Raw genomic sequence first — 19,643 nt, 5'->3', positions numbered from 1 at the left:
AGTTCCTTGCCACATTATTGTTTTATAGAGCTTTTCCCTGCAGAGTCTTAGCCTTGCATCACTCTCGACATCCACTGTGTCCACTCTAAATTTATGTTACTCAACTGGGCCCTTACTGCTACAAGGCAGTACCTTTATATCTCCCTAATTAATTCACTATTCCGCTTATCACATAGGCTCTTTTGAAACTTTTCATCCCTTCTTAAACCTCCCATGGTTGCCCCTCCCCTGTTTCTCTCTGCTTGCCTTTTATTTTACTGAAAAAAACAAACAAAAAAACCCCCCAAAACCGAGGCCATTTAACTGAGAAGTTCCCTTTTCTCCTCTCCTCTGCATTTCACATCACCCAGATGCATTCTGCTCCTGTCTCCTCCTTCACTTCTGTTTCACATAATGAAGTGGCCTTTTTGCCAGGACAAACCCTTTCACATGTAGTACTGTTTCATTTTGTCTTCTCCAGCAGTGGTCCCCTTTCTTGCTGATCTTCTGTCTTTCCTTGTATACTGGTTGCTTCCCTATTCCCTATAAACATGCTCATATCTCACCATTCCTCAAAAAACCCTAACTTGATCCATCCATTCCCAGTAACTGTCATCCTCTACTTCTCCTCCCTTTTGTGGCTAAACTCCTTAAGAAGGCTCTCTACTTTCCTTTCTTCTCACTTTTCTTAACTCTTTGCAGTCTGGCTTCCCACAGCATCATTCAACCAAACCTGTTGTCTCCAGCATTACTAACGATTTAATTGCCAAGTCTATGGCTTTTTCTCAATCCTTATCCTTCTTGATTTTTCTGAGGCTGTAGGCACTATTGATCACTCTCCTTGATACTCTGTAGGTTTTCATGACTCTACTCTCTCTTGGTTCACCTTCTACTTATCCAGTCAATCCTTCTCTATTTCCTTTGCTGAATCTTCATCCAGGTCACACCTGCTAATCATAGATATTCCTCAGGGCTCTCTCCTTGGCCCTCTTCTTTTCTCCTCCTCTATTGTTTCACTTGAGGGTCTCTCATCCCAGATATTCATTTATCATTTTTATGCAGATGATTCTCAGATCTGCTTTTCCAGCCCTGCCTTCCAATCTCACATCTCCAACTGCCATCTCAAACTGAATGTCCTGTAGGCATCTTAAACTCAACACGTCCAAAACTGAACTCATTTTTTCTTCCAGCCCTTTTCATATATTATTGAGGGTATCACCATCATGCCAGTCACTCGGACTCAAAACGTAGGTGTCATCCTTGATTCATACTCTCTTACCTCTCATAGCCAATCTGTTATCAAGGACTATTGATTTTACCATCCTAATATCATAACCTTCCTTTCATCATTGCCCACCCTTCTCTTCTGACACTGTTCTGGTACAGGCTCTTATCACCTCATACGTAGATTACTGCAATAACCTGCTGGTTGGTATGTCTGCCTAAAGTTTCTCTCTACTCCAGACCATCCTTTACTCAGCTGACAAGGTAATCTTCCTCAAGTACCAGTCTGATCAAGTACCACTCTTCTACTCAGTAAACTCAAGCAATTCCCTATCACAACCACCTGGATCACATTAAAATCCTCTGATATTTAAAGCTTTTCATGACCCATCTCGTCCCCACCTCCCCTTTTCAGTCTTCCAAGTGTACCCCCACCCCTTTTTGCATTCCATTGACATTTTCCCCCTTGCAGTTCTTTGAAACAAGACACTCCAGCATTTTCACAGACTCTACCATGCCTGGAGTGCTTCCCCTCCTTTAGACTTCCCCTCTATTGTTTATCTCCAGTTTATCCTGTGTGTCTTATTTGTTTATAGTTGTTTTTATGTTGTCTCTTCCTTGGGCTTGAAAACAGGAAAACCTATCTTCAGGAATTCAAATCAGATCTCAGACACTTACTAGCTGAGTGATCCTGGGCAAGTAACTTAACCCTGTCCTGTTTGCCTCAGTTTCCTCATCTTGAAAATGATCTGGGGAAGGAAATGGCAAACAACTCCAGTATCTTTGCCAGGAAAACCCCAAATGGGGTCACAAGAGTTGGACAAGACTGAACTTCCCATTATATTGAGAGTTTCTTGAGAACTGGAACTTTCCTTTATCTTTCTTTGTATCCTCAGAGCTTAGCACAGGGCCTGGCACTGTAGGTCTTAATAAATGTTTATTGACTATACACAGTGATCTCTAGTTGAATTTATTTGGTTGTTATGTGTATCCAGGTAGATAGACTTCCAGGTATTTTATACCTTCTGGAGTTATTTTAGATGTAATTTCTCTTTCTAGCTTTTCCTACGGGATTTTATTAATTTTACAGAAGGTAACCCAAGTCTTAGTGCAGTTCTAAGCTATTAAATGTTAAGGGCTTCTTAAAGCTATTTAGCTATGACATTTTAAACTATTAAAGCATTAAAAAATTGCAGTAAGACTTTTGGGACACCCTGTGAAGAACATTATATAGAAATGCTAACAATTTGTGTGGATTTATTTTATATATAAGTTTGCTGAATTATTGTTTCAGTTAACTTTTAGTTGACTCTGTAGGTAGTTAAGCACACTATCATTATCTCCAAAAAATGATAATTTTCCTTTTTCTTTACCTAATGCTTATTCCCTCAATTTTTTTCCTATCTTCAGTGCTATAGACATTTTCTAGTATTATGTTAAATGGAAGTTGTGACAGTGTTTTCACTTGTTTCCCTCCTGATTTTATTGGAAAGGATTCTGATTTATTACATATTTTTTGGTCAGTTGTTTCAGTCATGTCCAACTCTTCATGACCCCATTTGGGGTTTTCTTGGCAGAGATACTGGAGCAGTTTGCCATTTCCTTCTCCAGCTCATTTTGGAGATGAGGAAACTGAGGCAAACAGGGTTAAGTGACTTGCCCAGGATCACCCAGCTAGTAAGTGTCAGAGGCCAGATTTGAACTCAGGAAGATGAGTTTTCCTGACTCCAGACTCTGGTACTATATCTGCTGTGCCACCTAGTTATCCCATTATTACATAATGCCCCTATTTTAAATAGCTTTAAATTGCCCTAAGACTTTTGGGATGCCCTATGTAATGGTAGCTTTTGATTTTAGATATGTGCTCTTTATCATTTAAAGGAGAGGACCATTTATTCCTATGCTTTCTAGTGCTTTTAATATAATTGGATGTTGTATTTTGTCAAAAGCTCTTTCTCTATCCATTGGTCATAGGATTTTTGTTCATTTTGTTATTAATATTACCAATCCTGCATTCCAGGTCGAAATCCAAACTAGTCATATAAATGAGTAAGCACAGGCTGAATTATGGACCTGATCTCTTTAGTTGCCTGAGACATTTATAGATTTAAAATTGTTAAATTTAATTACCTATCCAATGAAGTTAATCAGCAATAAGTCTAAAAGATCACATTCAGCATCAGAAATGTTCAACTCCAGTACTCATACTAAGGATGCTTCTGGAGATAACATGAAGTAATAACAGACATGATCAGTCCTATTGTTTCTCTGTCAGTTTAGGCATACAAAAATAAAGCCCTTGAAAAAAATAAAGTATTTTTTTTTTAAAGAGGATCATTCTTTAAGTGGATTTTTTTTTAAATTACTATTATTTTTATGAAGTGTAATGTTAGTGGAAAGAGCATAGATAGGTTTCAGAAACATTAAGACCTAATTGAGTTTATATTCTGGGCTTTGTTACTTCCTGTGTGATTTGTGGCATGTCACAACCTCCCAGAGGCTCTATTTCCTCATTTTAAAAAGGAGTTTGACTCAACTCAAAGGCCTAAAGCAATAATCCTATTATCATTCTCAACAAATATAAATAATCAAGTAGAATTTGTATGAATCTCCAAATAAAACCTCAAAATCCAAATTATTTCTATCTTGATTTAAAAAAAATGTAATAACTTAAAATTAATTAGCATTTATTAAGAGCCAACTATGTGCCATCACTGGTAAACTCACTATCTGTACCCAATATAAATTTATAATTTATATTTTCTTCCACTGAACTTTTATCCAGTGCCTGGTTATCCAGGATTCTGGAAGGACTTTTGCCTTATATTGGACTGTCTGCCTGTCATGAGAGGATCAGTCTATGTAAGGTGGGGCTTATCACCAAGTTGGTTGCAGAGTGACAAATTTTCTTTTTGGCCACAGTAATTTTGATTAAGTAATAGTTCCAGAGAGATCTCTCATCCATTTCAGGCCTTGTAGCCTTGGGACATTCAGGGCAAAATGCCAAAGTATACTATAAGATAACTCAAGGCTCAGCTTCTAGGTGTCTGAGGCAGCAAAGAACCTCTTCTGAAGAAGACACTAAACCTCAGTTATGCATAAGGCAAAGTGCTTTTGTAGGGGGCATTGCTTCTAGGTATTCAGGACTCTTAAGACATCCTTATGAAGTGTAATGTTCAGTCATCACAGGACCAGGTGAGTGGGTACCCTATTATCTACTGCTTCCCTTTCTACCACATGCAAAACACTAAGGTCTGGGACTCCTCATTCCTGTGCTTACCAAGTCAGTGTCTGCTAAGGCAAAAATCCTCTCCTTTTATCACAGGTAGGAGTGAGGGGTGCTTCTACTGCTCTTCTTGGCACAGTGTTTAGGAACATAAGAAGAGCAACACTGGAGAAGGTGATGAGGGAGATTCAGTATTATTTGAGCAGAGCCAGGTTTTCCACACTGCAAGAAGACTGGGAAAGGATCAAGAATTTCAGTCAGTGCAATGGGAACAGGAGGTTATAATAAATTTGTGGAATATATAGAGATAAGAGGTGGATAGCGCTTTTCACGATAGGTTCTAAAGTGTCGTGGCTCATTGTCTTTTACAGTCGATCATTGTAACAGTGTTGCTGTTACTGTATATGTACAATGTTCTGGTCCTTCTCACAAAGTGTTTTTCCTAATGCGTAGGTCTGACCATGTCACCCCACTGCTCAATAAATTCCAGTGGCTCCAAGATCAAATGTAAAGGCCTTTGGCATTTAAAACATTTCTCAATCTAGCTCCTTCATGCTTCTCCAGACTTCTTATACTTGAATCCCCCCTTCCACATAGTCTTGGAATCTAGCCACACTGGCCATTTTGCTGGGCTTCATACATGTTTTTCCATCTCCTATCATCATGCCCTTGCACTGACTGTTGCTTATATCTGGAATGCTCCCCTTCCATCCTCTGATTCTTAGAACACTTGACTCCCTTAAGGTTAGGCCTGAAGAACATCCTCTTCCAGGAGACCTTCCTGGTCCCTCTAACCCAGGGATGGGGGACCTGTGGCCTTGAGGCCATGTATGGCCCTTTAGGTCCTCAAGTGCAGCCCTTTCATTGAATCTAGACTTCACAGAACTTCACATGTGACCTCGAGGCTGCAGTTTCCCCACCCCTGTTCTAGATACTAGTCCATCCACTCTAAGATTACCTACTTTCATCTCCTTGTATGTTTTACCTTGTATGTTCTGATTTAGATATGTTGTCTCCCCCATTAGAATGTAAGCTTCTTGAGCACTGGGCCTGTTTGTGCTTTTATCCCCAGCAGTTAGCAGAATGCCTGGCACGTGTAATTAATAAGTGCATGTTGATTGATCCAATTGTCAAAATTTAGTGCTGGAATTGACCCTAAAAGTCATCTAGTTTAACTTCCCCATCTGTAAATGAAGAAACTGAGGCCCAAAGAGGTTAAATGATTTGTCCAATGTTGCCCATGCAGTAGGTGTCAGAGAAGTGAGATTTGAACATAGGTCACAGGATTATGGCAGTGCTAGAAGAGGCCTGAGAGGCTGTTTAGTCCAATATCCTCATTTTACAGATGAAAAATTGGGGTTTAAAGAGGTTAAGTGACTTGCCTTTTGTTGGAATTGGGATTTAAATGGGAACTGGGAGGTTAAATGCCCTGCCCTCAAGTCACACAGCTACCGAATGTCAGAGGAAGGATTCGAAACCAGATTTTCCTGATATCACTATCACAAAACAGTTACAGAATTTGAGAATTGGAAGGGAGCTCAGCAGCCAAACCATACACAAACAGAATATTATAGCCTCTGCTTAAAGACCTCCTAGCTGGGGTCACTTGCTGCTTCTCAAGGCAGGCTATTTTGTTTTTGAATACTTTGAATTCTTAAGAATCATTTCCTCATCAAGCTTAACTTGGCCACCTTGCAACTTCCACATATTGATCTTGGTGTGGCCCTCTGGGGTCAAACAAATTAAATTACTTCCCTCTCCACATAACAGGCATTCAAAATATTTGGAGACAGCTATCATGTCCCTTGAATCTTTTTGTTCTCCAGGTTAAACATGCCTAACTCCTTAACTGATTTAGATATGTTGTCTCCCCCATTAGAATGTAAGCTTCTTGAGCACTGGGCCTGTTGTTGTTTGTATCCCCAGCACTTAGCCGAATGCCTGGCACATATGTAATTAATAAATGCATGTTGATTGATCCAATTGACAAAATTTAATGCTGGAATTGACCCTGAAAGTCATCATTAAATTCTCCTGTCATGTCAAGATGCTTCATCATTGTAGTTGTCTTCCTCTTGACACTGGCTTAAACTGTGGTATCCAGAACTGAACGCAGATATTCCAGATGAGGTGTCTTGAGGGCAGAATATGGTGAAGCTATTACCTTCCTATTCCTTAAGCTCTTAAAGCAGCCTAAGATTGTGTTAGCTTTTTTGACTGCCTCATCATACTGCTGACTCATTAATCTTAACAGGTCTAAAAACCCCAGATCTTTTTTCAGAACTGCTGTCTACTCATGCCTCCTCTACATGATACTTGTTTGTACCTAAATGCAAGACTTTACATTTATCCCTACTGAATTTTATCTTATTAGATTCAACTGAATGCTTTAGCCTTTCAAGATCCTTTTGGTTTCTGTCATCCATTGTATTACCCATCTCTCCAAGGTTTGTGTCATGGGTGCATTTGAAGAGTATATTGTCTATGCCTTTATCCAAGTGACAACACACTGCCACTCAGGTCTTCTAACTCCAGTGTCAGTGATCTTTTCCCTGTACCACTTTGCCTCTCAAGGACAGCAAGGATAGGCTTATCAGTCCATCATCACTTGGCCATGCCAAGTAAATAACGGCAGCCATAGAAATAGGCAAGATTGTCCAGAGGAAAATGGAGAAAAATAAGGAGAGGGCCAAGGAACAGTTTAAGTTTAGGGAATACATAGAATTCGGAGATGGGCACTTTCCCCTTGTTGTCCTCCTCAACTTCTCTGCAGTTTCCAGCTCTGTGTGTCATGTCCTATTCCTGGATGTTCTCTCTTCTCCTGGCTTCTTGGAAACTATTGACTTCAGGTTAAAAGGAAATTGCCCCTGAAAAATTATAGGATTTGGAATCATAGATCCTGGATTTAGGTTAGACCCTTCCTTTCTTACTTTTTGTGTGACTTTAGGTAAATTACAATTTCTGGACCTGTTTCCTCATTTGTAAAACGAGAGGGTTGGATCCCTTCAGTTCTAAAATCTGTGACCTGATAATACTTTTTATCTCTCTTACCTCTCATTCTTTTTTTTTTGGCTAGGCAGTAGGGTTAAGTGACTTGCCCAGGGTCCCACAGCTAGTAAGTGTTATGTGTCTGAGGCTGAATTTGAACTCCGAATCCAGGGCCAGTGCTCTATTCACCGTGCCACCTAGCTGCCCCTTACCTCTTGTTCTCAGACTTCTTTTTTTGTACCGTGAATGTTCCCCAAACTTCGGTCTTGAATTCTGTCTACTTTTGATGATTTCATTTGTTTTCATGTGTACAAATGTCAGCATCTATCTAGATGCCTCCCAGATCTATATATCTGGCCCTAGTTACTTCTCAGTATCAAGAGACTGATTAACATCCCCACTTAACTGTTCCACTGGCATTTCAGAAAGAGGGCCAAAGCACAGCTATCCAACTTGGGACCTAAATCTCCTCTAAACTTTACCTATTTGAGAGCATCTCCATTTTATAAGTCACTCAGTTTCATAAACTTAGCATCATTCCAGCTCCAAGCAGTTAACAAGTCTTGAGTCTATCTCTACATTTTTTTCCATAATTAATCCCCACTCAATAGGTACTTACTCATCTCTTGCCTAGATTATTACTTTATTCAGTACCTAACACATTTAATAAATGTTTATTGAGTTTACTTGAGTGTCATTCCCTTATTCAAAAGCCTTCGGTGGATTCCTATAGTCTTTGTGATTAAATGTCAGGCTGAATGTACGATATTTTAAGATCTTCAAAATCCGGTTCCAACCTATCTTTTTCAAGCCTTATTTCAAGTTACATCCCTTCATAGCTACTATATTCTGGAAAATGGAGCTCCTAGCTATTCTCCTAACTCAACAAGTCATTCACACCTGCCAGACTTCATCTGTAGAATTTCTTCCTCATTCTGCTTGTAGTGGAGCCCTCATTTCAGGTACACTCTGTGAACCTTCCCTTCCTTGATCCCCTCTCAACCTCCCTCTACTTGGTAAGGCTCTTTCCATCTCCAATTATGTGGTATTTATCTCTATATATGTTATATACCACCACTTCATTTTAGAATGGAAGCTCCTTGAGAACAGAAAAGGTTTCTTGTTTTTTTTTTCCAGTGCTCAACACAGTGCCTTGGACTTGTTAGATGTCTAATAAATATTTATAAAATTGAACTAAATGGATTGGTGGTAGAGATGATCAAGAAAGTATGAGGTAAAGGGAAGTGGTAAACAGAAAGTAAGGTTTGTGCTCTTAATCCCATGAACCTGATAAATGGGAGGAGAATCAGGAAGAGCAGTCAGTCAATAAGCATTTACTTAGCACCTTTGATACAAAGAAAGGCAAAAGTCGACCCGGCTCATGTGGAGCTCACAATCCAGTGAGGAAATCATCAGGCAAACAGATGTGTACAGACAAGCTATATACAGGATAAATAGGAGATAATTAGTGGAGAGAAGGCTTGATTTTTGTCCTTTGTCCTTGAAAAGGACCAAAATGGCATCACTGTGTTGGAGAGAAGGCACTAGAATTGAGAGAGATTGGGAAAGGCTTCCTCGTAGAAAGTGGGATTTTAGTTGGGACTTGAAGGAAGCAAGGAAAGCTTGGGAGAGCATTGCAGCCATGAATGACAGCTAGAGAAAATGCCCAGGAGTCGAGAGATGGATTGCTTGTTTGTGGAACAGAAAGGAGTCCAGTGTCACTGAATTGAAGAGTATGTTGGAGGCATAAGGTGTAACAAGACTGGAAAGGTTGGGGGCTGGGTTGTAACAGGCCTTGAATGCCAAACAGAGGATTTTATATTTAATCCTGGAGGCAATAGGAAATCATTGGAGTTTACTGATTAGGGGGTGATATAATCAGACCTATGTTTTAGGAAAATCACTGTGGTGACCACATGGAAGATGGCCTGGAGTGGGGAGAGACTTGAGTCAGGCAGACTTACTGGCAGGCTACAGCAATAGTCCAGGATGAGAGCTTGACCAAGGTGGTGGCAGTGTCAGAAGAGAGAAGGGGGGGACACAAATAAGACTTTTGCCTGCGATTGTTAGCTTGGATCATGGGAATTAAGGGAGCAGGAAATTTGGGTGTGAGCTATAGGGACACTATTATGTGAGAATCTTTACTGCCAGGCAGCATGGTGTTGTAGATAAACATGCTAGACTGGGGAGTCTGGACAGCTTAGGTTTCAATAAAAATCGGGGCATATTTATTGTTGGTGGAATTGTGAACTGATCCAGCCATTTTGGAGAGCAGTCTGGAATTATGGCCAGAGTTATTAAACTACCTATGCCCTTTGACCCAGCAATACTTATACTTGTTCTGTTTCAGAAGATAACTGGGGAAAAAGGAAAAGAACTTGTAAGTTCTCAAATGTTTATAGCATTTCTCTTTGTGGTGGCAAAGAATTAAAAATTGCAGGGATGCCAGTCAGTTGGAATGGCTGAAAGAGGTATGGTATGTGATTGTGATGGAACACTGCTGTGCTATAAAAAATGGTGAGCTCAGTGATTTTAGAAAAATATGGAAAGACTTGCACAAAATAATGAAGAGCAAAATGAGCAGAATCAAGAGAACATTATATACAATAACAGCAATATTGTTTTAAGAACGGCTTTGAGCAAATAAGTTATTTTGACTATTATAAATGCCCAAATTAACTATAAAGGACATATGAAGAAAGATGCTATCTGCACCCAGAGAAAGAATTGATAAATAGAAGTATGTATAGAATAGTTTTACACACACCCACACACACACACACACACACACACACACACCCTATTTGCGTTTAATGGTAGCTGTCTCTACCCCCAACCCCACCCTCACATGCTTAAAACAAGAAATCACAGTCTGTTTCTTTTTTCTTTTCCTTGTTTTGAAGACTCTGGGAGCTCTCCTTTATCTTTCCAGGGAGAGGAAGAGAAGACCTCCATCTCTTGGCTCTGGGCACTTTTCTCTGTGCCTGGCATGCTCTCCCACTGTTCCAACTACTGACTCCCCGGCTTGCTTTAAGGGCTAACGAAACTCCTGTCTTGTGCAGGAAGTCTTTCCCAGCCTCTCTTAATTTTAGTGCCTTCCCTCTCTCATGTACTTCCTATTTATCTTGTCTGTAGCTTATTTGTACATATTTGTTTGCTTATTTTCTCCCCCATTAGACTGTGATCAACTTGAAGGCAAAGATCTTTTCCTCTTTTGTATCCCTAAAGCTTAACAGGGTGTCCCATATATAGTAGGCACTTAATAAATGTTAATTTGACTGATTGACTGCCTAGAAGAGCCTGAGACTAGATTTTAAATCCATGGCGATCTCTTCTCCTTCACGTTTCTTTTTCTGATCCCAGGTAACTGATCAGCTACTTCATGAGCTGAATTGATCTGGAGGTTTGGGTACTGCCCAACGGCAAGTGATTCCTGCAACTCTGAAGGGTGTGCCCTTCCTGGAGGGGAAGATGATGGACATACCTGGCTAGCCAGACAATATGATCCTTGAGTGAGTTTCTGGCTGGCTAGTTCAGATTTAGGTGAAAGTACCATCTGTTGGACATTTTCCGAAGTCCTCTTCACCTTCCAGAAGAATATGATAGAGCTTTCTATGAGTCCTTTGAGTGTCCTTTGTTATAGATTACTGTTTTTATGTTTTAAGTGTTCATCAGTGTGTACATGAGTGTTTTGTGTTTTAAGCCTTTTTTGTGTGTGTTGGAATAGCTGCTCTATATCTCATATCTGCTTGTATACTGAGTAATTTTTCAAGATGGGACCTTGTTGAGCCTTTTGGGTAGATGATAGATTAGTGAGCCCTATTTAAGACCTGTTTAAGGGATTCTTCTTGGGACTCCAGGGTGGAGACATTATAAGCCAGAAAATGTGAGAAAAATCTAATCCTCTCCTTTTGGGGTCAGGTTTTCGTGTGGCTGAACCCAGTTCATGTGATTCCTCAGCTGGTGCCCTTTGTGGGAAAAGGGCATCTGGGGTGTGGGTGACATAGAGAACATAGTTCCTGAGTTTAAGAAGTCTCAAGGAGGGGCCAATTCCAGGGGTGATGATGGGGAGGGTTGTAGTTGTATTTACAAATGGCATAGTTTCTGTATCCTTGCCTTGCCCTGGTATAGTATCCATCCTTTAATCTGCCTCGTTACTCCCCTGGATTTCCTTAGGATGAACGACAGACCAGGGCACTGAGTTTGAATATTTACCAACGAGATATGAAGGTAAAAGGGGTTAGCTAAAATATCCTGGAGCCTGAAGGCAGCAGATTTGAGTACAGGTCTGGGCTGTGTTGTTTATTAATTAGCAGCTAAATGGCACAATGGGTAGAACACTGGACCTGGAGTCAGGAGTTAATCTGGCCTCAGACATTTACTAGCTATGTGACCTTGGGCAAGTCACTCAAGCTGTCTGCCTCAGTTTCCTCATCTATAAAATGGGAATAATAACGGTTTATACTTCCCAGGATTGTTGTGAGGTTCAAATGAGATAATATCTGTAAAGTACCCAGCCCAGCATCATGTCTGGCACACAGTAAGTTCTATATAACTATTAGCTATTGCTGTTGTTGTGGGATCTTGAGGAAAACTGCTGTCTGCATCCAGAGAAAGAACTGGGGGATGTGCAGAGGGAAGAAAAAAAAAAGAAATTCACATAATTGTGTTGTATAGTTGAAAGAAATAACAAGTTGTACATAGTAGATAATGCAGTTTCATATGCAGTCTTTTTTATTGTACTGTGTTTTAGAAATGCTGCCTTATTTAATAAATTAAAACAAAATTTAAAAAATAACTGCCCTTGAAACTTACTAGCTGTGGGACTATAAGCAAGTCCTTCCAAGCCACATTTTCTTCCTCTGTAAATGGTGGGAAGTGACACCTACCTCATACGGTTTCTCAGTAAGTGCTTACTCTACACAAGACCCTCCAATAGGCACTGGAGAATCAAAGGCAAAAGAAAAACATTCCCTTTCCTCAAAGAGCTTGCCATTCTATGTGGTAGAAGAGAAGATACATGTACAAATAAGTAAGTTCAGAGTCATTTGACAGGAAAAAGAACACTAACTCCTGAGTGATGGCACTGAGGAAGGATTGAGAAAGGCTTCCCTGGAGGAGGTACCACCTGAATTGAACCTTGAAGACATTAAGGGTTCCCAAATGGGAGGAAGGACCTTCCAGGCAGTAAGGAATGTGCTAATGTACAGTGCTGCAAGAAAGAATAGTTTGAAATTAGCTGGGAAAGCTTGGTTGGAACCAGACTGTAAAAGGCTTTAAATGTCAAACAGAAGAGTGTACTTTTCCTACAGAGCCAATAGGAAGCCACTGAAGCTTCTTGAATAGGGGAATGACATGTTTCTTTTAACATTTTATTTCATTTAATTATTTTATTTTATTTTATTTTGGAGAGATGAAAGAGAACCTGTGATTTCATTGGTATAGGGAATTTCCAGTGTGGAAATTCTCTCTAGTGCACAGAGAGGATTCTTGTCCATTGTCACAGAACTTGTGTCATAGAATTTGAACCTAGATCTTCCTGACTGCAAATACTAGTGCTCCACAGGATCTTATCGATGAGGGTATTATCTCCAGAAATACAGATGACAACTTATCCATACCTTCTTATCCTGTGTGATTCCTAGCCATGTCTTCTCATAAACTCACCATAGTCTACCCAATTTGCTAGAAGCCTTTCTCGTATTCTCCTGACATTTATAGGAACAGAAGTACTAAGCAGAGATATGGAAAGGCACATAGTGGAATGAACCTGAAGCTAAAGAAAGATATAATCAATGGACGGTCTGTTTCCAATGCTCTATTGATATGAAAGAAATATGAGGAAAAAGATCCCAAGTAATTTCAGTGCTTTCAGTGGATCCCCTGTGGCATATTTGTGGAAGAACATGGAAAAAGGATCCCACGTGATAAGCAGCAGAGATCAGTAAATCAACAAACATTTATCAAAAGCTTACTATGTGAGAGGCACCGTGCAAAAACACGGACCCTGTCCCCAAGGATTCTAGTGGGAAAGAACATGCAAGCAACTATGCATATTTGATATATACGGTGTAAATTGGGAGGTAATCTCAGAGGGTGAGCACTAGCAGTGGAGGAAACTGGGAAAGTCCCTTTCAGAAGGTAAGGTTTGAGTCAAGTACGGAAGGGGAGCCAAGGGAAGGAGGGAGGGAGGATACATTTCAGGCACGAGTCCAGAGATGGAGTGTCCTCTTCAAGGAGCAAAAAGAAGGCAAAGATATGTAAGGAAATGATTCAAATTTATAAGAAAAAGCACCATTTCCCAGTTAATAAATAGCCTAAGGATATGATGAAGAAGTTTTTAATGTGTAAAAACCCAGCCCATGTATAGCCATACTTTTTTTTTTTACTTTTAGGCAATTGGGGTTAAGTGACTTGCCCAGGGTCACACAGCTAGTGTCAAGTGTTTGGTCTGAGGCCGGATTTGAACTCAGGTCCTCCTGACTTCAGGGCCGGTGCTGTATCCACTGTGCCACCTAGCTGCCCCTATAGCCACATTTTTTTAAAAAAAGTTCCAACTTACTATTAATTAGAGAAATGTCAATGAAAGCAGTTCTGAGATTCTACCTCACACCCACCAGAGTGGCGAAGATGACCAGAAAAGGAAAATAACAAATGTTGGAAGGGCTGTGGGAAAGCAGGTATATTGATACATCGTTGGAAGACTTGTGAAAGGGTGCAACCATTCTGGAAAGCAATTTGGAATTATATGCAAAAAGTTATGAAACAGTGCAGGCCCTACCTGGTAGGGCAGCTCTACCACTGGTCGTCCTATACTCAGAAGAGATCACATAGAACAATGTCCTGTTGTATAAAAATAAATATTGTAGCTCTTTTTGTGGTGGCAAAAACTGGAAACTTAAGAGAGACCCATCAGTTGAGGAATGGCTGAATAAGTTGTATTTTACGATTGTGGTGGAATACTCTTGCATTGTAATTGAGGAAATAGATGATTTCAAAGAGACATGGAAAGAAAAACTTGTATGGAATGATGAAGTAAGTGAAGTGAGCAGAACCAGGAGAACAACTTCTACTAGTACTGTTAATAATAATAGCTACGTTTACATGGCACCTATTACGTTCTAGGCACTGTGCTTAAGTGCTTTACAAATATTGTCTCGTTTGATACTATAACATCAACCTTATAAAAATAATTCTGGACTTTTATAAACTGAAGAATAACAAGAGGAACTAGGAGAATAGTTCATATGATAACAGTGCTATAAAGACAACTTTGAAAGCTGTAAGATCTCTGATCTATGTAGAGGGACCATTCGTGATTCCAGAGGATCAGTGAGAAAAGATACTATCCACCTCCTGACAAAGAGGTGAAATATCTAGGGTGCAGAATCTCACACACACACACACACACACACACACATACACACACACACACACACACACACACACACACGTAGTCAGTAGGGGAACTTGTTTTGCTTAACTATGCATATTTGTTAGAAGAAATTTGTTTTTTCTTCCCTCTTTTTTTAATGGTTCATGTAGGTAGGAGTAAAAATGAATTTCTGCTAAATAAAAATAGAGAGATGGAGGTGCCATAGATGTGGAATATTTTATGTACATTCAGATGAAGCCACCGTATTGTTAATTTTACTTAATTGCTTTGCTTTGTTACTAAAAGACCTTACAGAGTGGGGGTAATCTGTAAATGTTTCTAATGTAAAAACAAAACACATTAATAAAACTTTTTAAAAAAATAAAAAAATGTAAGATACCTGATATCAAAAAACAATTAACTTGCAAAACATGTCAAGAAGAGATAGCATGCTTTTTCAGATTTGCAGGGATCATAAAACTAAGAATTGAGAATATGTTGAATGACAGCGTCATGGACCAAAAACATCTCAATAGGCTAGAACACTGGGCCAAATATAACAAAGTAAAATTTTATTCCGTCTTCTTTTGAAGTCTTTTTAAGTTGGAATGAAAATGAAACTATCAGTAAAATAAAGTGAGACTCTTAAGTAAATAAAAAACCATGTTATCTGGAGAACAGATAATTACAGCAGTGCGCCTCAGGAAAGAGAGGTGGAAGAATATGAGAACATAGTATGAGGTACATTTTTTGATACTTTTGCTTAGTAAATAAAGCCTTAAACTTAGGTATAAGAAAATTAGCTTTCTAACTGTAGGATGGGAAAAGTGGCTGGACAGCTGATGAGGAAAAGAAGTGGGCATTTTAATGGACCCCAAATTAAGTGAGTCAACATTGTGATATACCATCTGCTGACCAACGACCATTGATGAGCAGATAAGCCCAAGAGCCCTGGGAACCACATTTCCCTCCAAACCACTGGCCTTGCCTCCAATTTCAACCTTTTAGCCACCGATGAGGAGAGCATCCTTTGTGGGGAAGGAATCCAATATCCCCACTAATACCAACTACTCACTAACTGCTACTAACAGGCAGGTAAACCCAAGGGCTTTGGGAGCAGCAGCACCACCCAGACCACCAGCACTGCTTAAGGCTTAGCTTCTGTAGCTATTGTCCAAGGAAGCCATCATCCTTTAGAGATGTGACTTCACAACTTCCTCTGCAGGTACTATGGTTTTTGTCTACTAAGCACCCACAGGTACTGAACACCCAGAAAATAAAAATTCTTGACACTGATGTCCCTGGCACTGTCAAATGGTTCAGCATCAGAAGTGGTAATGGCATTAAAGAAGATCCATTACCATCTGCTTTACTGCAGCCCCAGAACCATGGGGTATATTCCATCTGACTTTAAGCTGAAATCTCCTACATGTGTTATATTAGAATGTGAGCTCCTTGAATACAGGGATTGTCATGTTTTTCTTTTTGTGTCCAGTACTTAACACAGTTCTTTGCACAGAGTAAGCATTTGATGAACACTTTTTCATGTATTTGGTACGGTGCCTTGCACATAGCCACCAAATGTTTGTTGAATTGAATTGGCTCCCTGTGGGTATTCCTTCTAATGGTAGAGATTCAAACTTAGTAATTCTGAGAGTGACCTAAATGAGAGAGAAATTAGAGATGTGAGCAGATTCTTCTGTAATACCGTAGTAGCTCGATCATAGTCTAGGCCAACGGTGTCAAACTCAAATAGTAAATCACAATTTAACAAATAAACACAATCTTACAATAAAACAAAATCAACAAGCACCACAACATTAACATCTGTGTTGTATTTTTTACTTATTTTGCTAAACATTTCCCAATTACATTTTAATCTGGTTAGGCAGTCCTTTGGCCATGAGTTTGACCTCTCTGGCTTAGGCTATAAGCATTTTTCTTCTACTTGACTTTCATGAATACACAGTTAGGCCAAACTCACTTGAGTAATTATGAATATCATTTAGGAGTCCCTCCTTGTGTTCTGAGACTAGGTGGAAAAAGTGTGATGTCATCTACAAGCAGGGCAACAGCTCTCTATGGGGACCTCCTCTTCATTTGGCTATATGGGCTACCCTCTGTGGCAAATACTTCTGGCAGTGTACATCTCCCAATTTTAGGTCTCAAGATTACATCTTTGGAAGAATTTTGTATGATTTTGACAAATGCACCAAAGATACCTTGAGAGCCTTTAAAAAAAAATAGCCAGTAAGCACAATGGGATCTTGTATTCTCAATGGCTTTTTGTCATTGTGTAGCTGTAAATATATGGACTCCTGTATAATATTGTTTGTAAAAATCTTCCTGTTCCTTCTTTGAGACCTTTAAATCCTTTATCAAGGGTATCTTGAATTTGTGTGTAGATTACTCGTAAAGATTTTGTAGAGATGGGAAAGTAGACATGAGTTGCTGGTTATTGATAGTTTTTCATTTGCTTTTTGTGTAATAAACTCTGATTTTTTTCCCCCAAGCATTGGATTTTTTCCATTACTTCAAATATATTAAGACTTTCTCAGTGCCCTCATTTATTTGCCTTCTAGCATGGACCTCATCTACATATATTTGGTCTAGTATAAGACTTCATTCTTCTGAACTTTGTTTCTTTAGGGACATTTCTACTACTTTATAGATTACAAACTCCCAGTCTTCAGGTTTGAGATCTATTATGTGGAGAAGGAACTCGACTCCTTCTGCTTGTCCTGCAGTGGGCAGAACTAGGAGTAATGGAATTAGGCTTAAGGTAAAGAAGGTGTTATCCCAAAGTGAAGTGGGTGGGCTGCCTTGGTGTGCAATTCATTTATTCTCCCTCACAATGGGCCTTTACACAAATGGGTGATCATGTGTTGTAGATATGTGGTAGAGAGGGTATATAGTTCTTCAGGTGCACATTGGGCTAGATGACCTCTGATAACCCTTCTAATTTTGAGATTCTCTGCCTTCAAGTGAGTACAGTACAGTAGATTGGTGGAGACATGAAGCATAAAATGTTTGTTGACTGATTTATAGACATGTGAAATCAAGTGTATATGACAACTGCTATCTTGGTTATTCTAACCTGGAAAATTATTCATAACTTGAAACCATATATACAAGGATTTGAGAACATATTTTTGTAGTTTGTGATATGCTATTATATTTTTGTTATGCTGTCATTTATAATCTTAAATTAATCTCTTTCAGCTTGTGAAGCTGCACAAGATATCACAAGGCTGAGCAAAGTGGTACACTGTCATCAGTATTTTTACAAGTAAAATGAAGATTAGTCTTTAAAGTAAGTTTATTTTCCTTTTTAAAAACATTAAACTTCTACAAATTAGAAGTATGTGATGTATGTACATGGCAAAGAACCTAGAATCTAGTTCAGCACATTTATAATAATGGAAGTGTTGCCACCAACCGTGCGTCTTTCTCTAAACCGTGCTCCGGTCAGAAGGAGGTAAGTGCTAAATCAGGCAATGTGCGTTTATTGAGCACTTCCTGTCTGACAGGCCTTCATGCGCTGGGGAAACAAAGGTGCACAAGTGAGACAGCCTTTTTCTTTAAGGACTTTAATTTGAATGAGGGAGACAACATGTACACATGTAAGTGTAGAGGAAGTAATGGCACCATGAGACAAGGTAGTTGAGGGTGCAGAGGGAATGAAGACCAGGAAAAAAGAAAGTGGTGCATTGGCTGAGTCTTGAAGGGAAACCAGGAATTCCAAGAGGTAGAAGGGAAGTGGGAATGTATTCTAGGCATGGGGTACAGTCAGAGCAAAAGCATGGAAATGGGAAAGGTCATGTGTGTAGTTTAGTGAGTAGACGTGTGTGACTGGATTGAAGAGTTTGGAGAAGAGAGTCAAGTGTAAAAAGATAGGGGGCCAGGCAGTGAAGAGATTTAAAGTGGTGAACAGGAGTTTCTGTTTGGTCCACAAGACAATATGGAGTTTGTTATACAGGGAATCTTAAGAAAATCCCTTTGGTGGCTGCATGGAGGATGGATTGGAGTGGAGAGAGGCTTGAAGGCGGGAAGACTACTCCAGGCAAGAGATAACGAGGGCCTAAACTAGGTTGGTGGCTATGTGAGAGGGGGTAAGTATATGAATTCAAGAGATGTCCTAGGGATGGAAAGAGCAAGATTCACCACCTGATTGGATATGTAGAGTGAGTGGGAATGAAGAGGAAGGATGAAAGCAGGGTTGGAAACTTGGTTGGAAGAGTGGTTACATTTTGGCCAGTTATAGGGAAGTTTGGAAGCTGGGTGGGTTTAGGAAGAGAAGAGAGTTCTGTTTTGAACATGTTGATCCTGAGGTGACAGTGGAACATCCAGTTTGAGTTTTGTAATAGTGGTTAGTCATGTAGGCCTTGAGCTCAGAAGAGAAGTAAGGGCTAGATATATAGATCTGGGAATTATCGGCAAAAAGATGGTAATTCAATCCAAGAGCACTTGAGATCCCTAGAGAGTGTAAAGAGAGAGAATGGGGCCTAGGACCGAACCTTGGAATACAACCACAGTTAATGTGCATATCGTGGATGATGAATCAGTAAAGGAGGCCGAGAAGGAATGGTTAAACAGATAGGAGAAGCAGGAGAGAGCAGAGGATAGAGCTGAACTGGTTCACTAAGTAGTCAAGATTGGGAAGGGAAGAAGCTCACCATAGAAAGGGTGGTGACCTGAAAAAATAAAGACAAGTGAGAGATAGCAGATTCAGTGAGGACAAAGAATAAATTTGGGAATAGAGAGGCTCAAGGAGAAGTGGAATGATGGGAGATTGTAATGACACAAAGAACTTTCAGATTTCTTGATCAGTGAAGTGGAACACCTGTGGAT

The 19,643-nt window shown here is 39.7% G+C and overlaps 1 protein-coding gene across 7 annotated transcripts in view; it reads left to right on the top strand.

Moving 5' to 3' along the window:
- PCGF3 (polycomb group ring finger 3) overlaps window positions 1-19,643 on the top strand; it is a 126,207-nt gene that overhangs the window by 17,628 nt on the left and 88,936 nt on the right. For all 7 annotated transcript variants that reach the window (XM_021005281.2, XM_078148484.1, XM_078148482.1 and 4 more), the window contains exon 2: window positions 18,015-18,105. The gene's annotated coding sequence lies outside the window, so the exon portion shown is untranslated. The remainder of the gene's footprint in view (window positions 1-18,014; window positions 18,106-19,643) is intronic.

Source organism: Phascolarctos cinereus, unplaced genomic scaffold, assembly GCF_003287225.1.
Source record: "Phascolarctos cinereus isolate Bilbo 61053 unplaced genomic scaffold, phaCin_HiC Scaffold_9;HRSCAF=440, whole genome shotgun sequence".
Lineage (NCBI taxonomy): Eukaryota > Metazoa > Chordata > Mammalia > Diprotodontia > Phascolarctidae > Phascolarctos > Phascolarctos cinereus.
The sequence above is the reverse complement of the archived record's forward strand: the minus strand, read 5'-3'. Positions and strand labels throughout refer to the sequence as shown.